Source organism: Arvicola amphibius, chromosome 3 (assembly GCF_903992535.2).
Source record: "Arvicola amphibius chromosome 3, mArvAmp1.2, whole genome shotgun sequence".
In the NCBI taxonomy this organism is placed as follows: Eukaryota; Metazoa; Chordata; class Mammalia; order Rodentia; family Cricetidae; genus Arvicola; species Arvicola amphibius.
Genome location: NC_052049.1, coordinates 70,932,519 through 70,943,357, shown reverse-complemented (window position 1 = coordinate 70,943,357; position 10,839 = coordinate 70,932,519). Strand labels below are relative to the sequence as shown.

Genomic DNA, 10,839 nt, shown 5'->3' with positions numbered 1-10,839 from the left:
AAATTGAGGACCCCGGGCCCCCAGTCGAATGCACTGTACATAGAGTGTGCAGTGCTAACGTGTGGTCGGACTGACCCCCGGGATCAGTCCAAACACGATTCCAGTAAAGGAAAGCAACTGTAGCAGAACGGGGAGAGACTCACTGATTGAAGCAGCCAAGGTGGCAACAAAGTCACCTGACTCCAATCAAGATGGTGGAAAAGTCACTCAGTTAAGATGGCAGTGAAGTTACTTGACCTCAGTTAAGATGGTGGTAAGGTCACATGACCTCAGTCAGAATGGCAGTAGTCCCATGCTACATGAAAAAGCCACTCAGTTAAGATGGAAGTGAAGTCACCTGACTTTAGTTAAGATGGTGGTAAGGTCACATGACCTCAGTCAAAATGGCAGCAGTCACATGCTGCATGAAAAAAAGCCTTAATTTTTTTGGTCACTTTTTTGAACAGAGACAGATAAGAGTAAGGCATTAAAGCATGAGGCCAGAGTGATAGGTCTGGACGGCTTGGCTCCCATAGTCAAGCCCGTGAAAACACCCGCAAAAAACCATGACACTTCAAGCCTCACAAGGACCGTACCCTGTTAGGCGAAATGCGTGCAGATGGCGCGAACATTCAAGACGCATGGGCAGGCGTCCGAGCCCATGCGTGGAATGCTAGGGGGCCTGGCTGAATCCTCAAGTCAACAACGAGGACCATACCTCAGACAGGAGGAATGCAGCAAAGGCCAAGCCACACCGTAGCGGCTGCAGCCGTCCCCAGGACGTCAAGGCCACTGTGTGGCCTCGTGAAGAGACAGAAACAGAAGGAAGAAGAGAGAGAGGAACCGAGGACCCTGGGCCCTCGGACAAGGGCGGAGTGAGAGGCTTTCGCCATCTCAGGCACAGGCTAAGCCAAGAACGCAAGCCGGATTGAATGCTGGCAAAGGGGACCAGAGAAGTCCCCCCGACCCTAGGAACAACCAACAAATTGCCGAGAGCTCAGCGGCAACTAGTGTGTTGGCCAGGGTCATTTGGCCGCTGGAAGGGGAAAAACTCACGATTAAAGCTGGTGTGGTCGCAGAGCCACGTACAGGCAGATAGAGCGCACGTGATCGTAGTCCGTAGGGCCCCCAGTCCTCAGGTCCTCAACCTTGTCCAGGCACGGTTCCAGGCCGGCGCCGTAGCCCGGTGCTCCAGTCCCGAAATCCGGGAGAAGCGGCTGTAGGGTTTTCGGCACCAATGCTGTTCTTCTTTTCTGGCGTGGTGTGTATCGCGGAGTCAGAGAAAGGGAGACCCAGGACGCAACCATGTGTGGGGGAAGATTGTTTATTAAGGGAAGGGGGTGCTCCACAGTGCGGGAGGGATGGGTCGAGGGAGGGAGGAAAAAGGGGGAGAGAAAGATAAAGAGAAAAGAGAGAGAGAGAGAGAGAGAGAGAGGGGGGGGGGGGAAGCAGAGAAGTGGGGAGAGAGGCAGAAGTAGAAGTGAAGCTGCCTCTCCGAGAGGAAGATGGAAAAGAAAGTGAGCTCAGGCCAGAAGCTGAAGATCAGCCTGCCTCAGCGGATGGGGAGGGAATGGGTGTGGCTTGTCTCTTAAAGGGACAGGGACCAAAACCATAACACTTAGTGCTGACTTTTTAGGTTATAGAGTCGTGTGGGACAATGGTCTTGTACCCTGTCACTGATATTGAATTGTTAATAAAACACTGATTGGCCAGTAGCCAGGCAGGAAGTATAGGAAGAGCGATCAGGCAGAAAGTAGAGGCAGGTGATGAGAACAGGAGAATTCAGGGAAGAGGAAATACTCAGTCTGCAGTTGTCACCCAGGTGCAGAGAAAGCAAGATGAAAATGCCTCACTGATAGAAGGTACCAAGCCAAATGGCTAACACAGACAAGAATTATGGTCTAATATAAGTTTTAAGAGTTAATAAGAAGCCTGAGCTAATAGGCCAACCAGTTTATAATTAATGCAGACCTCTGTGTGTTTCGTTGGAACCAAATGGCTGCAGGACCAGGTGGGACAGAAACCTCAGCCAACAAAAGAGTTTCAGGTAACGGGTTATTGTGCTTTTTCTCTACCTCTCTTCATTTTTCTACTTTGTCTACAAAAAAAATTATCAACATTACATGATTGGTAGGGCTCCAAAGCTTCTAAAATCCATTATTCTTTAGTATGAACCACATTTGTACTTTTTCAGAAATGTACTGCAATCTTTTAGATGTTGCCGCCAATTTGCTGGAGGAGGCAATAAAGCTAGGTGTGAATTCCCCACATTTGAAAATGTTAATCTATTCAATAGCATAATTAAGTAGCCACCCAGTACCCAACTCATTACAACTCATCAGACTCCAAATATTCAGTCAAGATGCTCTCCTGCTCTACATGAGCATGCCTGAATTTAGTATCCAAATCATATTCATTATGAGGCTATGCATTTCTATATGATGTTACTGGATAGGGAGTTAAAGTTTCTAAAGGACAAAACTTACCATACTTTGAACTGAAAAACTGCTTGACTTAAAATCATTAAGAATCTGAGCTGGGGCCAGGTGTGGTGGTGGACACCTTTACAGCCAGCACTCAGGAGATAGAGGCTGGCGGAAAGATCTCTTACCTCACAAGCACATGGACCTGAGTTCTACCAGATCGCACATAAATAACTCCTACAACATCAAAGCTTGGGAGACAGAGACACGTATCCCTAGTCTTCCCTGGTCAGCCAGTCTAGCTGTTGTGTAATAGTATCCTCTAAGACTGAAACATTCCATTCCACAGGGAAGCTTCTTCTTCTTTTTTTTTTTTTTTGATTTTCTTTTTTTTCCTTTTTTTATTAAAAATTTCGATCTCCTCCCCTCCTCCTCCCCCTTCCCTCCCCTCCATTCCACCCATACCCCCACTCCACCCCTGTCCAAGTCAAAGAGCCATCAGAGTTCCCTTCACTATGTTAAGTCCAAGGTCCTCCCAGCTCCCCCTAAGTCCAGGAAGGTGAGCAACCAAACTGACAAGGCTCACAGTGAGCCCGTCCACAGGGAAGCTTCTTAAACGAAAGGCAAACAACCCATAAAAGCTTCAAAAAGTCCCTGAAACTGACCAGATTCACAAGGCCACTTTCAGAGTGCAGCTGAGCATCCCTCTAAGACTGAAGGAAGCAGAGCCTCAAAGAGGACTCCAAGACCAGACCACCTGCGTGGGAGAAGCAGAAACTAGCTGGCAGCCTAGGAGAGCTTTAGAGCACCTGGAAAAGGCACTCTAGCCTGTTGAGCAGCCTGCAGGCTGCACAGTGTGCTTCAGGTTCCCTGCTTTTATTACCAACCACCCATGCTTGGGTTGGGCTCTGTTGATGCTTTTGTCTTTATTGTGCTCCTGGAAGCAACTTCTCATGCATATTTCCATAAGTAACCTCTCACCTGTATTCCTGTAAGTAACCCCAGTAAAACTCATTGGTTCACCAAGTTGGGTTTTAATGGTATAAGCACTTTGGTCTGTCATGGAATCCCTAGCTGGGGGTGAATAGATGTGTGTGTAGACTCTCCCCAGGCAAAGTTTTGTCACACAACACTAGCCTAATTTTTGAGAACAAACTAAGAGGAGACCCTATCACAAAGCACATGGATGAATTTCTTGAGTATGATACTTAAGGTTGTCCTCCAGCATACACACACACATACACACATGCATATACGCATATGCTTACCCACACTGGACCCCAGTCCAGTGATTCTCAACCTAACTGCACAATAAAGCCATGTAAGAGTTTATACAATATACCAATGCCTAAGTCCACCCCAAATTAATTTGCTCAAAATCTTAGGGCATGTTTTGGGTATGGTATCTGAAGGAGCACTGAATATGTGGCTCTGGTAGCCTTGCCCTTCTCCCCCATTCCCTCTGCCTTGATAAAAAACAGTTAAGATTATATTCCTAAGCCTTGGCACCAAGTTCTATTCCCTTATTTGAGCGCTTCTTTCTCCCGATGCAGACTACCAAGGTCCAGCAATCAGAAGCCCCCTTGGGCTCACCTAATTAACACACCCAATTAAAATTAAACACCTGATCCTAACACAGGTTTCCCCTTTTACCAGCATTTGCCTATGTACCCTGTCTATCTCCTCTCCATTCAGGGGCGGTCCTTTGTCTCCCAGAGATAAATATCCCTGGCCCTTCCCTTTGTTCCCTCCCTCTTCTCCAATGTCCCCTATCTCCTTTGCCACTGCACCCTAATCCATTGTAACACTGAACTCCCCCCTTTTTCTCTTTGTAAGAATGAGCCTGCAGGGTCATTTGCTGCTGTTTTCTGCCTGAGACAGAAAGCAGCCACTTTTAACTTTTCTTCCCTGCTTAATAAAGAATTTCTCTGTGAAAACAGGTGTTTGGGTGTGGTTCGTGCCTAATCAAGCATCTAGAAGAGAGCCTCTGCTATGTGGGAGTCCCCTTTAGTATCTATTTCACCAACATTAGCCAATAGTTGTGAATACTTTTGCATATGGTAATCATTAATGCTTCGCCCGTGACATAAGGACTATTGTCACTTCCACTTACTTGTGATGAATTGAGTCTTATCAAAGTAAATTTTCTTAGCCCCTTTGGAACAACAGATCCAATATCACACAAAGGCTCTATGGCACCTATATTAGGCTATCCATTCTTATGGCCCTTCAGCCTACCTTGTCAAAGCCCTTCAGCCTGTCTTCCCAGGGTCCCTCAGCCTATATTCCCAGCATCCTTCAGCCTATCTTCCAGGGTCCTTCAGCCTATATTCCCAGGGCCTCAGCAGTCCTCACAATTGCTGATGCTATAGAATTTATACTAAACAAAAATATAGCTATGGGTGAATAACTTTAAAAAACACAGATTGATTTTATTAAAGACACCAGCACAAGTAGAATAGATGAGATCAATTATTTAGAAACACCTTGAGCCAATTAAAGTTGAGTCAGCACCGTGTTGCTGGTAGTGATTAGGAATGAGTCCTTGGCAGGAACAGAACCCCTTCAGTTCACAATCCAAAAGACTGTTAAATGGTGCAAATTGAGGATTCCAAAAATCCAGAAATGTTTTATTAGGACAAGTATTATTTATAAATGAACCACAAGCACTGGGTTCATTTCAACAAGGGAAAGATTCTTAGGATTCTTATCTGCTGACTGAGGAATTCTGAATATAAATTCCAGGTCAGCAAATCAGATTATCTTTTAGGATTGTCAGCTATTTTTTTTAATTACTTTTTAAAATTTTATGTGTATGAGTGATGCCAGAGGTTTTCTGTCCTGCCCATTCCTGCAGTCGTTAAGTACCAAAGAATCACACAGGGGTCTATGTTAATCATAAACTGATTGGCCCAGTAGCTCAGGCTTCTTATTAACTAATTCTTATAACTTACATTAGCCCATAATTCTTGTCTGAGTTAACCAAGTGGCTTGGTACCTTTTTCAGAGAGGCAGTCACATCTTGCTTCTTCTGAGGCTGGGTCATGACTCCAGACTATGCTTCCCTCCTCCCAGCATTCTCCTTGCCCCTCCTCTATTTCCTGCCTGGTTGCACCACCTATAATTCCTGCTTGACTACTGGCCAATCAGCATTTTATTAAAATTAATACAAGTGACAGGATAAAAGGTAAAATTGTCCCACAGCATATGAGAGCTCATGTATGAATGTGCAACACAGTCATATAGTGACAATGGAGGTCAGAAGGGGGGGATCGCCTGTAAATGCAGTTACAGGTTTTTTTATGAGGTACTATGTATGTGGGAATGGAACCTGGGTATTCTGTAAAAGCATCAAGTGCACTTAACAAACCAGCTGTCTCTTCAGTCCTGATTTGTCAGCTATTATCAGCTGAGACAAAGTAGTTGAAAACAGAGAGATGTATTTTAGTTCATTGCTTCAGGAGCTTTGGTCTATGGTCTACTAGCTCCATAGCTTTGGGTCTGGACAAGAGACAAAGAATGTCGTGGCAATGGGCACATATGGGAGAGGATGTTCACTCTCCTTGGAGAAATACCATAGAAAAGAAGCAGATGTAAAGAGGCCTGGGACAAAGCATATCTTCCCAGTGTGTGACCTCAGTAGCTATTCCCTAATCTTTCCACTACTTCTCAACATAGGCATCTGTAGAAGGAAAGGCGGGCTGCGTCCTGCCACCCAGCTAGCTTTACCCAAAATAATTACATGGAAACTGTATTTATTTAAATACTGCCTGGCCCGTTATCTGTAGCTTTTTATTGGTTGATTCTCATATCTTGCTTTAACCCATATTTAGTAATCTGTGTAGCACCACGAGGTGTGGCTTACCAGGAGAGATCTTAACCTGCGTCCGTCTCGGAGAGGAGAAGCATGGAGACTCACTATGGCGACTGCCTGAAGTGTCTCCCCAACTCTGCTTCCTTGTTCCCACAATTCTGTTCTGTCTACTCCGCCTACCTAATTTTCTGTCTCTTAAAGGGCCAAGGCAGTTTTCTTTATTAATTAACCAATGAAAGTAACATAGACAGATAACTCTCCTCCATCAGGCATCAGATTTTAAATCCATCAATGGGTTAATCCATTGACAAAGTGAGAGCTCTCCTTTCACTTCTCAGTTATTGGACCTACTAGCTAGGAACCAAGGCTGCAACCCAGTATCTTTCTAGGAGATACTTCATATTCAAACAAACACCTGTTGTATATGTATAGAAACAACTTACATGAGTTTGTGCAACTGCTTTGAATCAGACACTAGATATGTTTCATCTAGTCTAAGTACCAGTAGAGGGAGGTGAAACCCCTATTCAAAATGGATTAAAACTGTTGATGTGTCAGATAATATTAACGTCATATTAGTTCTTCAGAATAGCTAGTGGATAGTCTAGGCTTTCATTACATGTGGCAGCATCTTCAAATGAATTTTAAAAGTAGGTCATGGGTATATTCCTGAGTTAGAGGCCTATAACTCCTTAGAGATTCCTGTTGTATTGTGGAAGATGTCATATGAGAGTGTGCCTTATTTTTAGAAAGAAAACAGGGTAGAAAGCAGCAACTTCTGTCTTGTCTCCAACATGACCATTATGGAATGGAGCAACACGGTTTGATACCCCTTGGCTATTATCAGGGGACCAATTATTAAATTCACAACTAACCTAATAGGATATTGAGTAACATCATTAAGGGCACAGTAAGGTAATAAATAATTATAAAAGAACCTTGTGAAATTCCCTAGGTGTCTATGCCTGGGCTATACACTTATCAACTCCTATCTGCGGGTGCACAGATAACCTAAAATTGTCTAACTAGTAACTTCTAATTGAAAAAAGTCTAGCTCAAGTCTGTGCGTTGAATACTTATTGAATACTATGTTTTAGTTTATACCTAGGAATTTTAAATTAGTTACTAATAAACCTGAAATTCAGTCATTAAGTCTCATAATAAACTAAATGAAATACAACATTTAAAGTTTAGTAAGAGCAAAAGAATTTGTCTGAGAAATGTGACAACTAAAAGTGCTGAAAGCAAGGGATTAAAATGCAGATTATTGGCTACTTCCCAGACCTGCTAACCCTCTCAGCACTGGGACCCAGGGATCTAAATTTTAACAAGCTCCCAGGTGATCCTCATGTGTAGTAAGGTCTAACAACCTCTGCCCAAGGGTGACAATCCACATCTACAAATCGTTCATTATCACCAAGTGTTAGAAAGTGTTGTATTTCCAAGAGAACTTTGATTGCCCACAGGAAACCAGTACTTCTCAGTATTAGAAACAGTTCTGTTGCAGTTTAATTTCCTTTTATCTGGGGATATCGTTATTTATGTCCTGAAGACTCCCATAGAGGTGCTGAGAAAACCTGGCCTAGCCTATCTAACCCTATATAACCGTGGGCCCTCTTCTGAGTTTAATCACAGGCTCTTTCCTTTGAATGCTCATTCATCTTTTCTAAAGTAAGAAAAAATACTATTTTTGTAACTAATTTTTTTAAAGTACCCCTTTTCCTGACCAAATTTTAAGGCATAGTGTTCATTATTGCTCTTTTCAGTGTATTTATAACAGTTTGTCCCCTGACTATAAAGATTTCCACTCCCAAACAAATATTCTGTCTTTAGTTAAAATACTATACCTAAGCCTGTCACAGCTAAGAAAAGGACAAATACAAAATAAAACAGAGAGACAGGCATACCTTTAAGGTATGCAGGCAGACCTATCGCCTGAGGAGCTCAGGAACTCCCCACAGTGTCCAAGATTACTGTCTGAGTAGGAAATTTTGTCATTTGGGGAGGAAACACAAAGCTTAGAAACTACTTTTTTAAAAAAGAGTAATGCAAAAGGTACTTTTCTTTTCTTTTTTCATTTTTTAAGAAGTTGCAATGCTTGTTTGTTTTCCAGGGAGAAAATAACAGCCAGTACAAATACTTGATGAAAATAACATTTACATACTCACTGAGCTCACACACATAATGGAAATTGAAGCATACCTGCTAAGAAGACAAAAAGTTCAATTTCCCGAGCACTAGAAATCAAACTACTTTTATAAAGAAAGTTCTCCCAATCAGACATCATCCAGTCTCACTCTCATGAACATCACTTCTCAAATGCGGTCTTACACAGGTTGAGTCATAACAGCTGGGTGCCACCAACAGCCACTCTGCCTGACAGGAAGCTGCTTATACTGACTGGTAAGGTATTACCATAGTCTGGCTGCTTAGGCAGATGCAAGGGCCCATCACAGGTGGTGATTTCTTGGGAAGCCCTCAAAGGAAGTTTTGGAAAGGGGAGTTTAGTAGATGGCTTTCCTGTAAATGTTTTGTGTTTTGACATTGATTTGGGAAAACACAACATAAATGCCACAGAAGCTGAGTCTCACTCTATCCAATAAAGGGGGAAACGAAGAATACCTAACATTTATTTTAGGTTTATAATCAGCTTCTAAGTTGAACTTAAGAGACAGTAAAATTGTTGAGAAACAATTCATTTGCTTAAGATGACTGAAAGGAAAATTGGCTAAAGTACTTCACAGATATCTTCTTAGCAGTGACGTTCAAAGGCCAAATCTTCTGAAAGTTACAATAAACATGACTGTGTAGAACTGACAAAGAGTGGACACACAGGTCAATACAAAGCCCTGAGGCCAAAAATAGGCCCACGCAGACACTGGTCAATGGATTTTTGCCACAGGTGCAAAGGTAATTCAGTGAACTGTCTTTTTAACAAACAGTGCAATGGCAAATGCCAGGGAGTGAAGCCAGACACTATCTTAGACAAAATTAACTCATAATAGGCAACAGAGTTAAATACCAATGGAAACTTCTAAGACCTGGAGGGAAACAAATGCATAAGAAAATCTTTGTGATCTTCATCTAGGCAGAGTTCTTGAACATACCACCAATGTATTATCTATAACATCAAAATTAAAATCAAGTTAGCCTTGCCAAAGAGAGTTTTAAGAAATAAAAAAATAAAGGCACAAACCCAGGACAAATGTTGACATTTACTGACAAAAAAAGTGTGTGTGTGTGCTTACGCATGTGTGCATGTGTCTGTGCATGTGTGTGTGTAACAAAACTTAAATGATACAATACTTTTTAATAGTACAAAAGATGTGAAGAGTTTTACAAATGAGAAACATATGGTAAGACATGAAACCGGCTCTGTAGCTTTAGTCCCTGGGGAAATGCAAATTGAGGCCACAATTGAGACTACTATTCTTAAAAGAAAAACTGAGACCAGTTAAATCAAAGTCTACATAGCCGAGAAAAGGGGCTGTAGAGACACACATTATTCCACAGGTGCAGGTCACATTCATAGCCAAAGTAATAATGTGCATAAAGAAACAACCTCATGGAAGGACTTGCTCTTGCTTACTGGCAAGGCTGTCCCCATTTAGTTGGTATCAGATTCTGATTTGCACAAGTAACCATCTTTACTGTTAAAAACCTGTGGGATGCCAGGATATGGGAATGCTTTTCAAAAATACTATTAAATTGTTTCTAAGAAAAAGGAACTGGACTGAGCTCCCAAGGTCCTAATGAGGAGCAGAAGGAGGGAGAACATGAGCAAGGAAGTCAGGACTGCGAGGGGTGCATTCACCCACTGAGACGGTAGGACAGATCTAATGGGAGATCACCAAGGCCAGTTGGAATGGGACTGATGGAGGATGTGATCAAACCGGACTCTTTGAATGTGGCTGATGGTGGAGGCTGACTGAGAAGCCAAGGACAATGGCGCTGGGCTTTGATTCTACTGCATGGGTGGGCTCTGTGTGAGCCTTGTCAGTTTGGATGCTCTCCTTCCTGGACCTGGGGGGAATTGGGAGGACCTTGGACTTCCCATAGTGTAGGGAACCCTGACTGCTTTTTGGCTTGGAGAGGGAGGGAGTGGGGGTGTGGGTGGAGGGGAGGGGAGGAAAGTGGGAGGAGGGAAGGAGATGGAAATTTTTAATTAAAAAAAGACATAATCAGGAAAAAAAAAAAAAAGAAAAGAAAAAGGAGAAGGGGGAGGGAGGAGGAGGAACGACCTGATTGATCAAAGTGACTAACTTTTGCAGTCTGTAATTGACTGAGTTTAGTTGCTTGATATCCTCGAATCCTGGCTTTAAGGCTACAGAACCACAGTGGCATCACAAAGCAAGCTGAGAAAGGAGAAACAGAAACTTGAGGCAAGACTGGACTACATAGGAAGACTCGGCCTCAAATTAAATAAACTGAACCACCTGTCCTAGAGTACTATTTGATGTGATGAAACACAATGACCAAAGAGACTTGGCAAGGAAAGGTTTATTTGGCTTAAACTTCCATATCTCTGGTCATCATAGAAAGTCAGGACAGGGCAGGAACCTGGAGGCAGGAGCTGATGCAGAGAACATGGAGGGGTGCTGCTTACAGGCTTGCTCTTCATAG

General features: G+C 43.0%; 1 pseudogene; it reads left to right on the top strand.

Annotated features, from left to right (window-relative positions):
* The first annotated feature begins 9,740 nt into the window (after positions 1–9,740).
* On the top strand, positions 9,741–9,862 carry LOC119810924 (annotated as a pseudogene).
* Positions 9,863–10,839: the final 977 nt, after the last annotated feature.